Source organism: Oncorhynchus keta, chromosome 26 (assembly GCF_023373465.1).
Source record: "Oncorhynchus keta strain PuntledgeMale-10-30-2019 chromosome 26, Oket_V2, whole genome shotgun sequence".
Classification (NCBI taxonomy): Eukaryota; Metazoa; Chordata; class Actinopteri; order Salmoniformes; family Salmonidae; genus Oncorhynchus; species Oncorhynchus keta.
The window spans coordinates 38,875,368-38,895,877 of record NC_068446.1 but is presented as its reverse complement, the minus strand read 5'-3'; the positions used below and the strand labels follow the sequence as shown (position 1 = coordinate 38,895,877).

Below are 20,510 nucleotides of genomic sequence, written 5' to 3'. Positions count from 1 at the left end.
CAACACTGACCTTTACATTTCAACCAACACTACAACACTGACCTTTACATTTCAACACTGACCTTTACATTTCAACCAACACTACAACACTGACCTTTACATTTCAACCAACACTACAACACTGACCTTTACATTTCACTACAACAACACATTTCAACAACACGGACCTTTACATTTCAACCAACACTACAACACTGACCTTTACATTTCAACCAACACTACAACACTGACCTTCATTGCTATGGATTGAATCCTTCATTTATGTAGATGTGTCACTCTGATGCTTAGTGTGCTTAGCAGGTTATAGACATGTCAAGTCACATCCCTTTTCACGGGGCTGGATAAACATTCAGTGGTGCTTCAACACAGACCATTATAAGTTTCGATCATCCAAACCAGTCAGGTCTCTTTCCCAAGAGCACCACACCCATGTTCAGTGGTGCAAATATTCCCTCCCTTGCACCTATGTTACGAGAATTATGTTCTCAAAGTTCATAAATCAATTCAATTAAACTACTCAGTCTGCTGATCAGGATTTGTAAGATACTGATCGAAATGAAACAGACAGAGGCCCAGCTAAAATAGTCAATAAGTTTTATTCTCTAGAGCGCGCTGGCCTGTTGTACAAAAAAAATAATTTTATACAGGCTTCTCACGCACACACATTCACACAAACATACGCACCCACATTCACACTAACATTAGCACACAATGTCCTGCTACCCAGCCGACAAAGATTAGGGGATTCTTCAAGATAGGGAGACCGAAACCCTGGGAAGTAATCTCAGTGGCCTCAGCCAAGGAGACAGAGACCCTGGGAAGTAATCTCAGTGGCCCCAGCCAAGGAGACAGAGACCCTGGGAAGTAATCTCAGCGGCCCCAGCCAAGGAGACAGAGACCCTGGGAAGTAATCTCAGTGGCCCCAGCCAAGGAGACCGAGACCCTGGGAAGTAATCTCAGCGGCCCCAGCCAAGGAGACAGAGACCCTGGGAAGTAATCTCAGTGGCCCCAGCCAAGGAGACCGAGACCGGTTTTGTATGGTTTGCATGGTTTGCATGGTTTTGCATGGTTTTGTATGGTTTGCATGGTTTTGTATGGTTTGCATGGTTTTGTATGGTTTGCATGGTTTGCATGGTTTTGTATGGTTTGCATGGTTTTGTATGGTTTGCATGGTTTGCATGGTTTTGTATGGTTTGCATGGTTTTGTATGGTTTGCATGGTTTTGTATGGTTTGCATGGTTTGTATGGTTTGTATGGTTTTGTATGGTTTGTATGGTTTTGTATGGTTTGCATGGTTTTGTATGGTTTGTTTGCATGGTTTTGTATGGTTTGTATGGTTTGCATGGTTTTTGGTTTGTATGGTTTGCATGGTTTTGTATGGTTTTGTATGGTTTTGTATGGTTTTGTATGGTTTTTGTATGGTTTTGTATGGTTTGCATGGTTTGTATGGTTTGTATGGTTTTGTATGGTTTTGTATGGTTTGCATGGTTTTGTATGGTTTGCATGGTTTGCATGGTTTTGTATGGTTTGCATGGTTTTGTATGGTTTGCATGGTTTGCATGGTTTTGTATGGTTTGCATGGTTTTGTATGGTTTGCATGGTTTTGTATGGTTTGCATGGTTTTGTATGGTTTGTATGGTTTGCATGGTTTTGTATGGTTTTGTATGGTTTGCATGGTTTTGCATGGTTTTGTATGGTTTGCATGGTTTTGTATGGTTTGCATGGTTTGCATGGTTTTGTATGGTTTGCATGGTTTTGTATGGTTTGTATGGTTTTGCATGGTTTTGTATGGTTTGCATGGTTTTGCATGGTTTTGCATGGTTTTGCATGGTTTTGTATGGTTTGCATGGGTTTGCATGGTTTTGTATGGTTTGCATGGTTTTGTATGGTTTGCATGGTTTGCATGGTTTTGTATGGTTTGTATCTTTGCATGGTTTTGTATGGTTTGCATGGTTTTGTATGGTTTGCATGGTTTTGTATGGTTTGTATGGTTTGCATGGTTTTGCATGGTTTTGTATGGTTTGCATGGTTTTGTATGGTTTGCATGGTTTGCATGGTTTGTATGGTTTGCATGGTTTTGTATGGTTTGCATGGTATGGTTTGTATGGTTTGCATGGTTTTGTATGGTTTGCATGGTTTTGTATGGTTTGTATGGTTTGCATGGTTTTGCATGGTTTTGTATGGTTTTGTATGGTTTGTATGGTTTGCATGTTTTGCATGGTTTTGTATGGTTTGTATGGTTTGTATGGTTTGCATGGTTTGTATGGTTTGCATGGTTTTGTATGGTTTGTATGGTTTGCATGGTTTGCATGGTTTTGTATGGTTTGTATGGTTTGCATGTGGCATGGTTTGTATGGTTTGCATGGTTTTGGTTTGCATGGTTTGCATGGTTTTGTATGGTTTGCGTGGTTTTGTATAGTTTGTATGGTTTGCATGGTTTTGCATAGTTTGTATGGTTTGCATGGTTTTGCATGGTTTTGTATGGTTTGTATGGTTTGCATGGTTTTGTATGGTTTGTATGGTTTGCATGGTTTTGTATGGTTTTGTATGGTTTGCATGGTTTTGTATGGTTTGTATGGTTTGCATGGTTTGCATGGTTTTGCATGGTTTGTATGGTTTGCATGGTTTTGTATGGTTTGCATGGTTTTGTATGGTTTGTATGGTTTGCATGGTTTTGCATGGTTTGTATGGTTTGCATGGTTTTGTATAGTTTGTATGGTTTGCATGGTTTTGCATGGTTTTGTATGGTTTGCATGGTTTTGTATGGTTTGCATGGTTTTGCATGGTTTTGTATGGTTTGTATGGTTTGCATGGTTTTGCATGGTTTTGTATGGTTTGTATGGTTTGCATGGGTATGGTTTGCATGGTTTTGTATGGTTTGCATGGTTTGTATGGTTTGCATGGTTTTGTATGGTTTGTATGGTTTGCATGGTTTTGCATGGTTTTGTATGGTTTGCATGGTTTTGCATGGTTTTGCATGGTTTGCATGGTTTTGCATGGTTTTGCATGGTTCTGTATGGTTTGCATGGTTCTGTATGGTTTGCATGGATTTGTATGGTTTGCGTGGTTTTGTATAGTTTGTATGGTTTGCCTGGTTTTGCATGGTTTTGTATGGTTTTGTATGGTTTGCATGGTTTTGCATGGTTTTGTATGGTTTGTATGGTTTGCATGGTTTTGTATGGTTTGTATGGTTTGTATGGTTTGTATGGTTTTTGCATGGTTTTGTATGGTTTGCATGGTTTTGTATGGTTTTTGGTTATAGTTTGTATGGTTTGTATGGTTTGCATGGTTTTGTATGGTTTGCATGGTTTTGTATGGTTTGCATGGTTTTGCATGGTTTTGTATGGTTTCGTATGGTTTGCATGGTTTTTTGTTTATGGTTTGTATGGTTTTGTATGGTTTGTATGGTTTTGCATGGTTTGTATGGTTTGCATGGTTTTGTATGGTTTGTATGGTTTGCATGGTTTTGTATGGTTTGCATGGTTTTGTATGGTTTGCATGGTTTTGTATGGTTTGTATGGTTTGCATGGTTTTGTATGGTTTGCATGGTTTTGTATGGTTTGCATGGTTTTGTATGGGTTTGTTTGGTTTGTATGGTTTTGTATGGTTTGCATGGTTTTTGGTTTGCATGGTTTTGTATGGTTTGCATGGTTTTGCATGGTTTTGTATGGTTTGCATGGTTTGTATGGTTTGCATGGTTTTGCATGGTTTGTATGGTTTGCATGGTTTTGTATGGTTTGCATGGTTTTGTATGGTTTGCATGGTTTTGCATGGTTTTGTATGGTTTGTATGGTTTTGTATGGTTTGCATGGTTTTGTATGGTTTTGTATGGTTTGTATGGTTTGTATGGTTTTGTATGGTTTGTATGGTTTGTATGGTTTTGTATGGTTTGTATGGTTTGCATGGTTTGTATGGTTTGCATGGTTTTGTATGGTTTGTATGGTTTGTATGGTTTGCATGGTTTTGTATGGTTTGCATGGTTTTGTATGGTTTGTATGGTTTGTATGGTTTGTATGGTTTGCATGGTTTTGTATGGTTTGTATGGTTTGCATGGTTTTGTATGGTTTGCATGGTTTTGTATGGTTTGTATGGTTCGCATGGTTTGTGTGGTTTTGTATGGTTTGTATGGTTCGTATGGTTTGTGTGGTTTTGTATGGTTTGTATGGTTCGTATGGTTTGTGCGAGTACCTACGTGCTCCAGACAGTACGGGAGAAAGAAGACTAAAACTCAAAGGACACCTTATTACCCATATCAGAGTCCTATTCATTAATATTAACACTGACCAAAACTTAGGCAAACAATATGCAATGAAAAACAAAAATTAACATTTCTTATTGGGCAACTTCAGGTAGGCCATTCCTGTTTGAGTCTAATTTCCTTTGTTTGGTGCCTAATGAACAGGCAACAACCCAGCTTAGGTGTAGTCCTAATGAACAGGCTACAACCCAGCTCAGCTGTAGTCCTAATGAGCAGGCTACAACCCAGCTCAGCTGTAGTCCTAATGAACAGGCAACAACCCAGCTCAGCTGTAGTCCTAATGAACAGGCTACAACCCAGCTCAGCTGTAGTCCTAATGAACAGGCTACAACCCAGCTCAGCTGTAGTCCTAATGAACAGGCTATAACCCAGCTCAGCTGTAGTCCTAATGAACAGGCTACAACCCAGCTCAGCTGTAGTCCTAATGAACAGGCTATAACCCAGCTCAGCTGTAGTCCTAATGAACAGGCTACAACCCAGCTCAGCTGTAGTCCTAATGAACAGGCTACAACCCAGCTCAGCTGTAGTCCTAATGAACAGGCTACAACCCAGCTCAGCTGTAGTCCTAATGAACAGGCTATAACCCAGCTCAGCTGTAGTCCTAATGAACAGGCTACAACCCAGCTCAGCTGTAGTCCTAATGAACAGGCTATAACCCAGCTCAGCTGTAGTCCTAATGAACAGGCTACAACCCAGCTCAGCTGTAGTCCTAATGAGCAGGCTACAACCCAGCTCAGCTGTAGTCCTAATGAACAGGCTACAACCCAGCTCAGCTGTAGTCCTAATGAACAGGCTACAACCCAGCTCAGCTGTAGTCCTAATGAACAGGCTACAACCCAGCTCAGCTGTAGTCCTAATGAGCAGGCTACAACCCAGCTCAGCTGTAGTCCTAATGAACAGGCTACAACCCAGCTCAGCTGTAGTCCTAATGAACAGGCTACAACCCAGCTCAGCTGTAGTCCTAATGAACAGGCTACAACCCAGCTCAGCTGTAGTCCTAATGAGCAGGCTACAACCCAGCTCAGCTGTAGTCCTAATGAGCAGGCTACAACCCAGCTCAGCTGTAGTCCTAATGAGCAGGCTACAAACCAGCTCAGCTGTAGTCCTAATGAACAGGCTACAACCCAGCTCAGCTGTAGTCCTAATGAACAGGCTACAACCCAGCTCAGCTGTAGTCCTAATGAACAGGCTACAACCCAGCTCAGCTGTAGTCCTAATGAACAGGCTACAACCCAGCTCAGGTGTAGTCCTAATGAGCAGGCTACAACCCAGCTCAGCTGTAGTCCTAATGAACAGGCTGCAATCCAGCTCAGGTGTCTCACACACAGAGGATCACATCCATTTCCTCCAGGTAACTAAACTACATGTGATATGAAATTTTAACTCAACGTGGTTCTGTTCTCTCTCTCTCTCTCTCTCTCTCTCTCTCTCTCTCTCTCTCTCTCTCTCTCTCTCTCTCTCTCTCTCTCTCTCTCTCTCCAGAGTTATCTGTCTCTTTTTTTCTCTGTCTCCAGAGTTATCTGTCTCTCTCCAGTATCAGTGTATCTTCAGACTTACCCAGCATCGTTGTCAGTCCTCTTCAGTACTTTGGAGATGTGAGTAAGACTGTGTCTGAACTGAGAGAGAAACTAGAAGACTTCCTTAAAGGAGAATGGAACAAGATCTCCACTACAGGTGTGTTGAAAATAATAAGAACATCAACTTTAGACCATTGAAAGTTCCCTACTAGTCAAATACATGGGGAATATGGTATGATGATAACATTCCCTCTCTCTGTCAATGTGTTTGTGTCTGTAGTGAATATAGTGGATGTTGTACTGCCTCCAGAGCCCAAGACCAGAGAACAGTTGTTACAATGTGAGTCTCTTTATTGTGAAGTAACTAACAGTCTCTTTTTACTGACACTCCTAACAATCCCTCTAGAAATATATAGCAATAGTAGATCTAATCAAAGACTGGATATCTATCTGACTCCTCATAGTTCTCTGATTTGATCTCTGCTGTGCTCTAATCAAAGACAGGGTAGATACAGTATCTGACTTAACTTATTGTTCTAACTCCCCTCATTGGTCTCTGCTCTTCTCCCAGATTCCTGTCAGCTCACACTGGACCCAAACACAGCATACACACAACTCTCTCTGTCTAAATGGAACAGAAAGGTGACCTATAAACGTGAAATCCAACCATATCCTGACCATCCAGACAGATTCACCAACCACTACCAGGTTTTGTGTAGAGAGGGTCTGTCTGGACGCTGTTACTGGGAGGTGGAGTGGAGTGGTATGTTGATATAGCAGTCTCATATAAAGACATCAGCAGAACAGAGACAGGTGGTATATTTGGACTCAATAACAAGTCCTGGAGTTTACAGTACCAGTGCTTTAATGATGGTTATTGTTTCAGACACAATAATGTTAAGACTAAAGTATCAGGCCCTCAGTCCTCCAGAGTAGGAGTGTACCTGGATCACAAGGCAGGTACTCTGTCCTTCTACAGTGTCTCTGACACAATGACCCTCCTCCACAGAGTCCAGACCAAATTCACTCAGCCCCTCTATCCTGGGTTTTGGCTACGTAGTTGTAAAAGTACTGCTGAGCTGGTTAAACTGTAGTAGGGTCCACATAGATACTAGTCATGCTGGTGTAGTCTATAGCTGAGCTGGTTAAACTGTAGTAGGGTCCACATAGATACTAGTCATGCTGGTGTAGTCTATAGCTGAGCTGGTTAAACTGTAGTAGGGTCCACATAGATACTAGTCATGCTGGTGTAGTCTATAGCTGAGCTGGTTAAACTGTAGTAGGGTCCACATAGATACTAGTCATGCTGGTGTAGTCTATAGCTGAGCTGGTTAAACTGTAGTAGGTTCCACATAGATAGTAGTCATGCTGGTGTAGTCTATAGCTGAGCTGGTTAAGTTGTAGTAGGTTCCACATAGATAGTAGTCATGCTGGTGTAGTCTATAGCTGAGCTGGTTAAACTGTAGTAGGGTCCACATAGATACTAGTCATGCTGGTGTAGTCTATAGCTGAGCTGGTTAAACTGTAGTAGGGTCCACATAGATACTAGTCATGCTGGTGTAGTCTACAGCTGAGCTGGTTAAACTGTAGTAGGGTCCACATAGATACTAGTCATGCTGGTGTAGTCTATAGCTGAGCTGGTTAAGTTGTAGTAGGTTCCACATAGATACTAGTCATGCTGGTGTAGTCTACCGCTGAGCTGGTTAAACTGTAGTAGGGTCCACATAGATACTAGTCATGTTGGTGTAGTCTATAGCTGAGCTTTTTAAACTGTAGTAGGTTCCACATAGATACTAGTCATGCTGGTGTAGTCTATAGCTGAGCTGGTTAAACTGTAGTAGGGTCCACATAGATACTAGTCATGCTGGTGTAGTCTATAGCTGAGCTGGTTAAACTGTAGTAGGGTCCACATAGATACTAGTCATGCTGGTGTAGTCTATAGCTGAGCTGGTTAAGTTGTAGTAGGTTCCACATAGATAGTAGTCATGCTGGTGTAGTCTATAGCTGAGCTGGTTAAACTGTAGTAGGGTCCACATAGATACTAGTCATGCTGGTGTAGTCTATAGCTGAGCTGGTTAAACTGTAGTAGGGTCCACATAGATACTAGTCATGCTGGTGTAGTCTATAGCTGAGCTGGTTAAACTGTAGTAGGGTCCACATAGATACTAGTCATGCTGGTGTAGTCTATAGCTGAGCTGGTTAAACTGTAGTAGGTTCCACATAGATACTAGTCATGCTGGTGTAGTCTATAGCTGAGCTGGTTAAACTGTAGTAGGGTCCACATAGATACTAGTCATGCTGGTGTAGTCTATAGCTGAGCTGGTTAAACTGTAGTAGGGTCCACATAGATACTAGTCATGCTGGTGTAGTCTATAGCTGAGCTGGTTAAACTGTAGTAGGGTCCACATAGATGCTAGTCATGCTGGTGTAGTCTATAGCTGAGCTGGTTAAACTGTAGTAGGGTCCACATAGATACTAGTCATGCTGGTGTAGTCTATAGCTGAGCTGGTTAAACTGTAGTAGGTTCCACATAGATGCTAGTCATGCTGGTGTAGTCTATAGCTGAGCTGGTTAAACTGTAGTAGGGTCCACATAGATACTAGTCATGCTGGTGTAGTCTATAGCTGAGCTGGTTAAACTGTAGTAGGGTCCACATAGATACTAGTCATGCTGGTGTAGTCTATAGCTGAGCTGGTTAAACTGTAGTAGGGTCCACATAGATACTAGTCATGTTGGTGTAGTCTATAGCTGAGCTTTTTAAACTGTAGTAGGGTCCACATAGATACTAGTCATGCTGGTGTAGTCTATAGCTGAGCTGGTTAAACTGTAGTAGGGTCCACATAGATACTAGTCATGCTGGTGTAGTCTATAGCTGAGCTGGTTAAACTGTAGTAGGGTCCACATAGATACTAGTCATGCTGGTGTAGTCTATAGCTGAGCTGGTTAAACTGTAGTAGGGTCCACATAGATACTAGTCATGCTGGTGGTGATGGCCCCCAGATATAATGGTCTGTTTTTCTGTACAATAATTTGTCTGACTGTAGAGTTGAATTAAAATGTTTATAATTATTTTTATCAAATACAATGTTTTAATCTTGTACATTTCCATGAATCATGATGGGTGGTGTTGATGTATATTGGTTGTCATTCAGAACCATTGATATGTTTTCTCAGTTTTCTTAATCTATGTAATTCTCATTAGTGGCATTGAACAGGTAGTATCACTAACTAACTAAACTATATGGTCTGGTTTCCCAGACACAGATTAATCCTAGTCCTGGACTAAACAGTATGTTCAATGTAGATGTCTGGGAAACCAGCCCTAAATGTGTCATCTTTCATCCTCCCATACTGCTCAGTCAAGCAATATTAAACCTGTCCAGCAGGTGGTGGTATTGACCAAACAATAAAACCAGCAGATATCTTGACTTGCCACTCAGTATATCAGTAATGTTCAGAATAGTGCTTTAATATCATTGGAGATTGATGGTCTTTTTACTCCACGATCCAGAGTCAGGAACAGATGAAGTTAGGTCTGCTACTGTTCAGTGATTAAATATGATTTATGGTGATGGGAAATAAAAAATACAACACTAAACTTAATCTAGTAATAGTTTTCCTTTGTTATTTATTCCAAGGTGTGTCTTTAACTTCTAAATGTATTGTGTGGAGGTGAGCTAGTGGTGTGGCTGATAGAATGAAAAGGGAGGATGGGAGGGGAAATGGGCAGATATATCAGCCCATGCCAACACCAACCCAATGCTTTTACATTTGTGAGGAGTAGTGAAGGAATCCTACTCTTCAGGAGGAAGGAGAGATTATCGGGACGTCCCCATGGAGTGATGATAGAGGGATGAGAAAGAGGAGAGAGGTAATGGTTGTACTCCCCCATGGAGTGATGATAGAGGGATGTGAAAGAGGAAGAGGTAATGGTTGTACTCCCCATGGAGTGATGATAGAGGGATGGTAATGGTTGTACTCCCCCATGGAGTGATGATAGAGGGATAGATGGTTGGATGATGAAAGAGGAGAGAGGTAATGGTTGTACTCCCCATGGAGTGATGATAGAGGGATGTGAAAGAGGAGAGAGGTAATGGTTGTGATGATAGAGGGATGTGAAAGAGGAGAGAGTTAATGGTTGTACTCCCCATGGAGTGATGATAGAGGGGATGGTTGTACTCCCCCATGGATGATGATAGAGGGATGTGAAAGAGGAGAGAGGTAATGGTTGTACTCCCCATGGAGTGATGATAGAGGATGTGAAAGAGGAGAGAGGTAATGGTTGTACTCCCCATGGAGTGATGATAGAGGGATGTGGAAGAGGAGAGAGTTAATGGTTTTACTCCCCCATGGAGTGATGATAGAGGGATGTGAAAGAGGAGAGAGGTAATGGTTGTACTCCCCCATGGAGTGATGATAGAGGGATGTGAAAGAGGAGAGAGGTAATGGTTGTACTCCCCATGGAGTGATGATAGAGGGATGTGAAAGAGGAGAGAGGTAATGGTTGTACTCTCCCATGGAGGGATGATAGAGGGATGTGAAAGAGGAGAGAGGTAATAGTTGTACTCCCCCATGGGTGATGATAGAGGGATGAAAGATAGAGGGATGTCCCCCATGGAAAAGAGGATGTGAAAGAGGAGGTAATGGTTGTACTCCCCCCCATGGAGTGATGATAGAGGGATGTGAGGATGAGAGGAGAGAGGTAATGGTTGTACTCCCCATTGAGTGATGATAGAGGGATGTAAAAGAGGAGAGAGGTAATGGTTGTACTCCCCCATGGAGTGATGATAGAGGGATGTGAAAGAGGAGAGAGGTAATGGTTGTACTCCCCATGGAGTGATGATAGAGGGATGTGAAAGAGGAGAGAGGTAATGGTTGTACTCCCCATGGAGTGATGATAGAGGGATGTGAAAGAGGAGAGAGGTAATGGTTGTACTCTCCCATGGAGTGATGATAGAGGGATGTGAAAGAGGAGAGAGGTAATGGTTGTACTCCCCCATGATGATAGAGGGATGTGAAAGAGTGATGATAGAGGGATGTGAAAGAGGAGAGAGGTAATGGTTGTACTCCCCCATGGAGTGATGATAGAGGGATGTGAAAGAGGAGAGAGGTAATGGTTGTACTCCCCCATGGAGTGATGATAGAGGGATGTGAAAGAGGAGAGAGGTAATGGTTGTACTCCCCCATGGAGTGATGATAGAGGGATGTGAAAGAGGAGAGAGGTAATGGTTGTACTCCCCCATGGAGTGATGATAGAGGGATGTGAAAGAGGAGAGAGGTAATGGTTGTACTCCCCATGGAGTGATGATAGAGGGATGTGAAAGAGGAGAGAGGTAATGGTTGTACTCCCCCATGGAGTGATGATAGAGGGATGTGAAAGAGGAGAGAGGTAATGGTTGTACTCCCCCATGGAGTGATGATAGAGGGATGTGAAAGAGGAGAGAGGTAATGGTTGTACTCCCCAGGGAGTGATGATAGAGGGATGTGAAAGAGGAGAGAGGTAATGGTTGTACTCCCCCATGGAGTGATGATAGAGGGATGTGAAAGAGGAGAGAGGTAATGGTTGTACTCCCCCATGGAGTGATGATAGAGGGATGTGAAAGAGGAGAGAGGTAATGGTTGTACTCCCCCATGGAGTGATGATAGAGGGATGTGAAAGAGGAGAGAGGTAATGGTTGTACTCCCCATGGAGTGATGATAGAGGGATGTGAAAGAGGAGAGAGGTAATGGTTGTACTCCCCCATGGAGTGATGATAGAGGGATGTGAAAGAGGAGAGAGGTAATGGTTGTACTCCCCCATGGAGTGATGATAGAGGGATGTGAAAGAGGAGAGAGGTAATGGTTGTACTCCCCATGGAGTGATGATAGAGGGATGTGAAAGAGGAGAGAGGTAATGGTTGTACTCTCCCATGGAGGGATGATAGAGGGATGTGAAAGAGGAGAGAGGTAATGGTTGTACTCCCCATGGAGTGATGATAGAGGGATGTGAAAGAGGAGAGAGTTAATGGTTGTACTCCCCAGGGAGTGATGATAGAGGGATGTGAAAGAGGAGAGAGGTAATGGTTGTACTCCCCATGGAGTGATGATAGAGGGATGTGGAAGAGGAGAGAGGTAATAGTTGTACTCCCCATGGAGTGATGATAGAGGGATGTGAAAGAGGAGAGAGGTAATGGTTGTACTCCCCCATGGAGTGATGATAGAGGGATGTGAAAGAGGAGAGAGGTAATGGTTGTACTCCCCATGGAGTGATGATAGAGGGATGTGAAAGAGGAGAGAGGTAATGGTTGTACTCCCCCATGGAGTGATGATAGAGGGATGTGGAAGAGGAGAGAGGTAATGGTTGTACTCCCCATGGAGTGATGATAGAGGGATGTGAAAGAGGAGAGAGGTAATGGTTGTACTCCCCATGGAGTGATGATAGAGGGATGTGAAAGAGGAGAGAGGTAATGGTTGTAGGTAATGGTTGTAATCCCCCAGGGAGTGATGATAGAGGGATGTGAAAGAGGAGAGAGGTAATGGTTGTACTCCCCATGGAGTGATGATAGAGGGATGTGAAAGAGGAGAGAGGTAATGGTTGTACTCCCCATGGAGTGATGATAGAGGATGTGAAAGAGGAGAGAGGTAATGGTTGTACTCCCCAGGGAGTGATGATAGAGGGATGTGAAAGAGGAGAGAGGTAATGGTTGTACTCCCCCATGGAGTGATGATAGAGGGATGTGAAAGAGGAGAGAGGTAATGGTTGTACTCCCCCATGGAGTGATGATAGAGGGATGTGAAAGAGGAGAGAGGTAATGGTTGTACTCCCCCATGGAGTGATGATAGAGGGATGTGAAAGAGTGATGATAGAGTGATGTGAAAGAGGAGAGAGGTAATGGTTGTACTCCCCCATGGAGTGATGATAGAGGGATGTGAAAGAGTGATGATAGAGGGATGTGAAAGAGGAGAGAGGTCATGGTTGGACTGGACTTATTTATTCTCTCATGACTTATTCTGTTTCAACATAACTGTATAACACAAACTAATTACATTCAAGGATTTATTATTGTATTTTTATTATTTATTTATATTTAACCAGGCAAGTCAGTTAAGAACAAATTCTTATTTTCAATGACGGCCTAGGAACAGTTTCTCGCATGGAATAGCCTTCATTTCCCAGATCAAGAATAGACTGACAAGTTTCAGAAGACAGTTAACGCCTGTTCAGGGGCAGAACGACAGATTTGTACCTTGTCAGCTCGGGGGTTTGAACTTACAACCTTCCAGTTCCTAGTCCAACGCTCTAACCACTAGGCTACCCTGCCACCTCTACACTCTAACCACTAGGCTACCCTGCCACCTCTACACTCTAACCACTAGGCTACCCTGCCACCTCTACACTCTAACCACTAGGCTACCCTGCCACCTCTACACTCTAACCACTAGGCTACCCTATTAAAGGAAACTTGTATTAAAATTCACCACAAAATGTACAGTTCATTCCATAGTTTAACATGGGAAATTGTCCCTCCCTCCTATAGAGTCATGGAAGTGTTGGATGAGACAGGACCCTGCCTTCACTGGGGGATGTTTGTTGGATCCGTCACAACAGGTTATGAGGACCTCATCCTCAAGCTGCAGTGCGCTCCAGTTTCCAACAGGGGGCAGTAGAACCCTATGGACCTGAAAGGGAAAGTGAGGAGTAAAAATTAAAGGTGATTTTACATGGATGTTTCCATAGAGACCTGAGTCATATTCACTAGGCATCAAACTAAAGAAAATGAACTCAAACAGGGAGGGACTAACTGAACTTGTCCAATAAAAAAGTTTGTTTTCATTTTCTTTTTGAAAATGTTTTGTTACAGCCCTAATTAATACGACCCTGGCAGAGTTGCAAAGAAAAAGTCATATCTCAGACTGGCCAATAAAAGGAAAGATTAAGATGGGCAAAAGAACACAGACACTAACAAAGGAACTCTGCCTAGAAGGCCAGCATCCCGGAGTCACCCCTTCACTGTTGACATTGGGACTGGTGTTTTGCGGGTACTATTTAATGAAGCTGCCAGTTGAGGACCATTGAGGTGTCTGTTTCTTAAACTAGACACACTCATATACTTGTCCTCTTGCAGGTTCACCTACGGAAACCTTGTTACGACTTTTACTTCCTCTAGATAGTCAAGTTTGATCGTCGTGCACCGGGGCCTCCCACTCCTCTTTCTATTCTGGTTAGAGACAGTTTGCTCTGTTCTGTGAAGGGAGTAGGACAAGACCTTCAGTTTCTTGACAATTTCTCGCATGGAATAGCCTTCATTTCTCAGATCAAGAATAGACTGACAAGTTTCAGAAGAAAGTTATTTGTTTCTGGCCATTTTGAGCCTGTAATTGAACTCACAAATGCTGATTCTCCAGACACTCAACTAGTCTAAAGGCCAGTTTTATTGATTCTTTAATCAGGACACAGTTTTCAGCTGGGCTAATATAATTGCAAAAGGGTTTTCTAATGATCAATTAGCCATTTAAAATGATCAACTTGAATTAGCTAACACAACGTGCCATCGGAACACAGGAGTGATGGTTGCTGATAATGGGCCTCTGTACGCCTATGTAGATATTCCATAAAAAATCCTCAATTTTCAGCTACAATAGTCATTTACAACATTAACGATGTCTACACTGTATTTCTGATCAATTTTATGTTATTTTAATGGACAAAAAATATACTTTTCTTTCAAAAACAAGGACATTTCTAAGTGTCCCACAACTTTTGAACGGTTGTGTATATTTGACAACTTTTACTTTTACTTCACTACATTCCTAAATAAAATTATGTACTTTTTACTCCATACATTATCCCCGACCCACAAAAGTACTAGTTACATTTTAGAATGTTTAGAAGGACAGGAATATGGTCCAATTCACACACTTATCAAGAGAACGTCCCTGGTCATCCTGTCTCTGATCTGGCGGGCTCACTAAACACAACATCTTTGTTTGTAAATTGTGTCAGAGTGTTGCAGTATGTAAAACAAGAAAAGGGTACAATATGGTTACATAGGTCATTTTACATTTTTGTACATTTACTTTTGATACTTAAGTATATTTATAACCAATTACTTTTAGACTTTTACTCAAGTAGTATTTTACAGGGTAGCTTTCACTTTCACTTGAGTCCATTTCCATTAGGGTATCTTTACTTTTACTCAAGTATGACATTTGAGAACTTTTATTCCACCAGCTGACTGCACTGTATTGAACTGAACTGAACTATACTGGACTGTACTGAACTGAACTATACTGTACTGAACAGAACTGAACTATACTGGACTGTACTGAACTGAACTGAACTATACTGGACTGTACTGAACTGAACTATACTGTACTGAACAGAACTGAACTATACTGGACTGTACTGAAGTGAACTGAACTATACTGGACTGTACTGAACTGAACTGAACTATACTGGACTGTACTGAACTGAACTGAACTGAACTATACTGGACTGAACTGAACTGAACTATACTGGACTGAACTGAACTATACTGTACTATACTATACTAAACTGAACTATTCCTTACTGTACTTTACTATACTGTACTATACTGAACTGAGCTATACTGAACTATACACTATTGTACTGAACTGAACTATACTGGACTGTACTGAACTGAACTATACTGTACTATACTAAACTGAACTGAACTATTCCTTACTGTACTTTACTATACTGTACTATACTGAACTATACTGAACTATACACTATTGTACTGAACTATACTGGACTGTACTGTACTGAACTGAACTATACTGGACTGTACTGAACTGAACTATACTGTACTATACTATACTAAACTGAACTGAACTATTCCTTACTGTACTTTACTATACTGTCCTATACTGAACTGAACTATACGGAACTATACACTATTGTGCTGAACTATACTGTACTGAACTGAACTATACTGTACTGAACTATACTGTAATGAACTGAACTATACTGGACTGTACTGAACTGAACTATAGTGAACTGAACTATACTGTATCAAATCAAATCAAATGTATTTATATAGCCCTTCGTACATCAGCTGATATCTCAAAGTGCTGTACAGAAACCCAGCCTAAAACCCCAAACAGCAAGCAATGCAGGTGTAGAAGCACGGTGGCGAGGAAAAACTCCCTAGAAAGGCCAAAACCTAGGAAGAAACCTAGAGAGGAACCAGGCTATGTGGGGTGGCCAGTCCTCTTCTGGCTGTGCCGGGTGGAGATTATAACAGAACATGGCCAAGATGTTCAAATGTTCATAAATTACTAGCATGGTCCAATAATAATAAGGCAGAACAGTTGAAACTGGAGCAGCAGCACGGCCAGGTGGACTGGGGACAGCAAGGAGTCATCATGTCAGGTAGTCCTGAGGCATGGTCCTAGGGCTCAGGTCCTCCGAGAGAGAGAAAGAGAGAAAGAGAGAAAGAGAGAATTAGAGAGAGCACACTTAAATTCACACAGGACACCGAATAGGACAGGAGAAGTACTCCAGATATAACAAACTGACCCTAGCCCCCCGACACATAAACTACTGCAGCATAAATACTGGAGGCTGAGACTATACTGTACTGAACTGCACTGAACTATACTGGACTGTACTGAACTGAACTATACTCTACTGAACTGAACTACTCTACTCTACTGTACGGAACTATACTGTACTGAACTACTCTTCTGAACTGAACTATACTGAACAATACTCTGCTGTAATGAACTATACTATACTGTACTGGACTGAACTATACCCTACAGTACTGAACTATACTGTACCGAACAATACTCTACTGTACTGAACTATTATCTACTGTACTGAACGGAACTATGCTATACTGTACTGAACTATACTATACTGAACTACTCTACTGTACTGAACTACTCTTCTGAACTGAACTATACTGAACAATACTCTGCTGTAATGAACTATACTATACTGTACTGGACTGAACTATACCCTACAGTACTGAACTATACTGTACCGAACAATACTCTACTGTACTGAACTATTATCTACTGTACTGAACGGAACTATGCTATACTATACTGAACTGTACTGAACTATACTGTACTGAAATGAACTTAACTACTCTATTGTACTGATCTATACTATACTGTATTGAACTATACTGTACATAACAATACTCTATACTATACTGAACTACTCTACTGTGCTGAACTATACTGTACTGTACGGTTGTACTGTACTGAACGATACTATACTGTACTGAAATGAACTTAACTACTCTACTGTACTGAACTATTCTCTACTGTACTGAACGGAACTATACTATACTGTACTGAACTATACTATACTGTACTGTACTGAACTACTCTACTGAACTATACTATACTGTACTGTACGGTTGTACTGTACTGTACTGAACTATGCTGTACTGAAATGAACTTAACAACTCTACTGTACTGAACTAGACTCGACTGAACTGAACTCTACTCCACTGTATTGAACTGAACTATACTCTACTGTACTGAACTATACTTTAATGTGCTGAACTATACTATACTACACTGAGCTGAACTATTCTCTACTGTACTGAACTATACTTTAATGTGCTGAACTATACTGTACTGAACGTAACTTAACTACTCTACTGAACTGAACTATACTGTACTGAACTAGACTCGACTGAACTGAACGCTACTCCACTGTATTGAACTGAACTATACTCTACTGTACTGAACTATACTCTACTGTACTGAACTAGACTCGACTGAACTGAACGCTACTCCACTGTATTGAACTGAACTATACTCTACTGTACTGAACTATACTTTAATGTGCTGAACTATACTATACTACACTGAGCTGAACTATTCTCTACTGTACTGAACTATACTATTCTGTACTGAACTGAACTATACTCTACTGAACTATTCTCTACTGTACTGAACTATACTATTCTGTACTGAACTGAACTATACTCTACTGAACTATACTCTGCTGTGCTGAACTATACTATTCTGTACTGAACTGAACTATACTCTACTGAACTATACTCTGCTGTACTGAACTATACTCTACTGTACTGAACTGAACTATACTCTACTGAACTATACTCTGCTGTACTGAACTATACTCTACTGTACTGAACTATACTCTACTGTACTGAACGTAACTTAACTACTCTACTGAACTGAACTATACTGTACTTAACTCTACTTTTCTTTCTGTGCCGTTAACTTGTGAAACATAGACATCTATGATTAGTTCAGATTTGGTCCAGATGTTTGTGTTGATCTTAGTTTGCAGGGGTATTTGGACTTTTTCCAATAGATATTTTCTAAAAACCCATTTCCCATCTGACTGACAAGAAATCAAAGCCTTTGCTTATTCAACATTTTTCAGATGGAGAATGGTTCAAATGTATATATGCTTTCATTTCTTAAATATAGACTACTCTACTGAACTGAACTATACTCTACTGTACTGTATTGAACTGAACCATACTCTACTGTACTGAACTATACTTTAATGTGCTGAACTATACTATATGATACTACACTGAGCTGAACTATTCTCTACTGTACTGAACTATACTATTCTGTACTGAACTATACTCTACTGAACTATACTCTACTGTGCTGAACTATACTATAGTTTACTGTACTGAACTGAACTATACTCTACTGTGCTGAACTATACACTACTGAACTATACTCTACTCTACTGTACTGAACTATACTCTACTGTGCTGAACTGAACTATACTGTACTCTGCTGTGCTGAACTATACTATACTGTACTGAACTATACTATACTCTACTGAATGGTTCAAATGTATATATATATGCCTTAATTTCTTAAATATAGACTCTTGGCTTTCATTTGACCCCCAATTTGGCATGCTTCTATGACCTTCACATGTTGGTTCTCATGGGTCCATTTACATGGAAATGACCTTCACATGTTGGTGCTCATGGGTCCATTTACATGGAAATGACCTTCACATGTTGGTGCTCATAGGTCCTTTCACGTGGAAATGACCTTAGACTACCGGTCTACTTTACTTTCAAACATGCTTGGCTATTGAATGAGCGATAGATAAATGGTCGTCTAATTGCAGTTGTGCAGCGGGAATAAACCAGTCATGTCAGAACATCTGATAGCGATTTAGATATAATACAAGTCAAGGAAACATATGAGGCTACATGTTGCTATGCCGTCTCCTTACTAACGGCAAATACATCTCTTTTAGCATTACATTTAAATGTTTTTATTAGCTTACCATTATTATAATTCCTGCTTGTCAAACGCCAACATTTCACCCAAGATAACAAGATTTGCTTGTAATACAATTCTTGAACCACTAGAAGTTCTAGTGTTAGTGTTCTTGTGTTCTGAGCTGTGTGTGGAGATATACATACTTTCCCATCAAGTTCAGACTTCATAAATACCAACCTTTTTGGGGAAAAATACAGCACGCAATGTTTAGTCTTTTTTGTATGTACGCACCTTTGATATATGAGGCCCTAGGTCATCAACTAGCTGAGGGCTGTTTGTTTTTTTATTGAGCGGATAGTCAGGTGGCGAAACACAATTATAAATAAATTGTAGACTGCAAATTGACCATGAGAAACAACAATTATGTGTTAGAATTTTTTGGAACAGGTTTCTAAAATGAAAATTACTTGGAGCTGATTTGCTGGTGTTTTTAGTCTCGTGTCCAACAATAAAAAACAAAAGGCCGACACCGGCCTCGAGGACGACCTGGAGGTCGAGGTGCAGGGTGATCCGGAAGGAACTCCCGCAGCATTGAAAGGTCCAACATGTCCTCCACCGGAACCCAGCATCTCTCCTCCGGAAAGTACGGTATGGTCCTTCTGTAGCTCAGTTGGTAGAGCATGGCGCTTGTAACGCCAGGGTAGTGGGTTCGATTCCCGGGACCACCCATACGTAGAATGTATGCACACATGACTGTAAGTCGCTTTGGATAAAAGCGTCTGCTAAATGGCATATATATTTATTATTTACCCCTCCCAGTCCACGAGGTACTGAAGGCCCCTTGCCCAACGAATGGAGAACGCCGGAGCCCCCTCTGGACAGAGGGCAGAGGGACCTCCCGCACCTCTGACTCCTGGAGCAGGTATAGCCACCAGGAGAGACACATGGAACGAGGGGTTAATACAGTAATCGGGGGGAAGCTGTAACCTATAACAAACCTTGTTCACTCTCCTCAGGACTTTAAATGGCTACACAAACCGCGGGCCCAGCTTCCGACAGGGCAGGCGGATGGGCAGGTTTCGGGTCGAGAGCCAGACCCGGTCCCCCGGTGCGAACACCGGGGCCTCACTGCAGTGACGGTCTGTGCTGGTTTTCTGGCGCAGCACGGCTCGCTGGAGGTGTACATTGGCGGCTTCCCATGTCTCCTCCGCGTGTCTGAACCAGTCTTCCACCACAGGAGCCTCGATCTGACTCTGATGCCAAGGCGCCAGAACCGGCTGGTAACCCAGTACGCACTGGAAGGGGGAGAGGTTATTGGAGGAGTGGCCGAGCGAGTTCTGAGCCATCTCTGCCCAGGGCACGAACGCTGCACACTCCCACGGCTGATCCTGGCAATACGACCGCAGAAACATGTGCACATCCTGGTTCACTCTCTCCACCTGGCCATTACTCTGAGGATGAAACCCCGAAGTAAGGCTGATCGAGACCCCCAGACCCTCGAAGTGAACTGGGGACCTCGATCAGACATTATTTCCGTCTGTAAA

At 41.9% G+C, this 20,510-nt stretch overlaps 1 long non-coding RNA gene and 1 pseudogene across 3 annotated transcripts; both read left to right on the top strand.

The window, feature by feature from the left end:
• Positions 1-5,127: 5,127 nt before the first annotated feature.
• Positions 5,128-8,817, top strand: LOC118359342 (tripartite motif-containing protein 16-like protein; annotated as a pseudogene).
• Positions 8,818-10,119: 1,302 nt separating this feature from the next.
• Positions 10,120-12,606, top strand: LOC127912081 (uncharacterized). Of its 3 annotated transcripts, none has more exons than XR_008080538.1 (5): positions 10,120-10,217; positions 10,830-11,053; positions 11,276-11,443; positions 11,499-11,610; positions 12,452-12,606. It is a non-coding gene; the product is annotated as an uncharacterized LOC127912081 (long non-coding RNA). The 3 variants fall into 3 exon arrangements; XR_008080537.1 differs by lacking the exon at positions 10,120-10,217 and adding an exon at positions 11,109-11,220 and having other exon boundaries at positions 10,738-11,053; XR_008080536.1 differs by lacking the exon at positions 10,120-10,217 and having other exon boundaries at positions 10,738-11,053.
• The last annotated feature ends 7,904 nt before the right edge of the window (positions 12,607-20,510 follow it).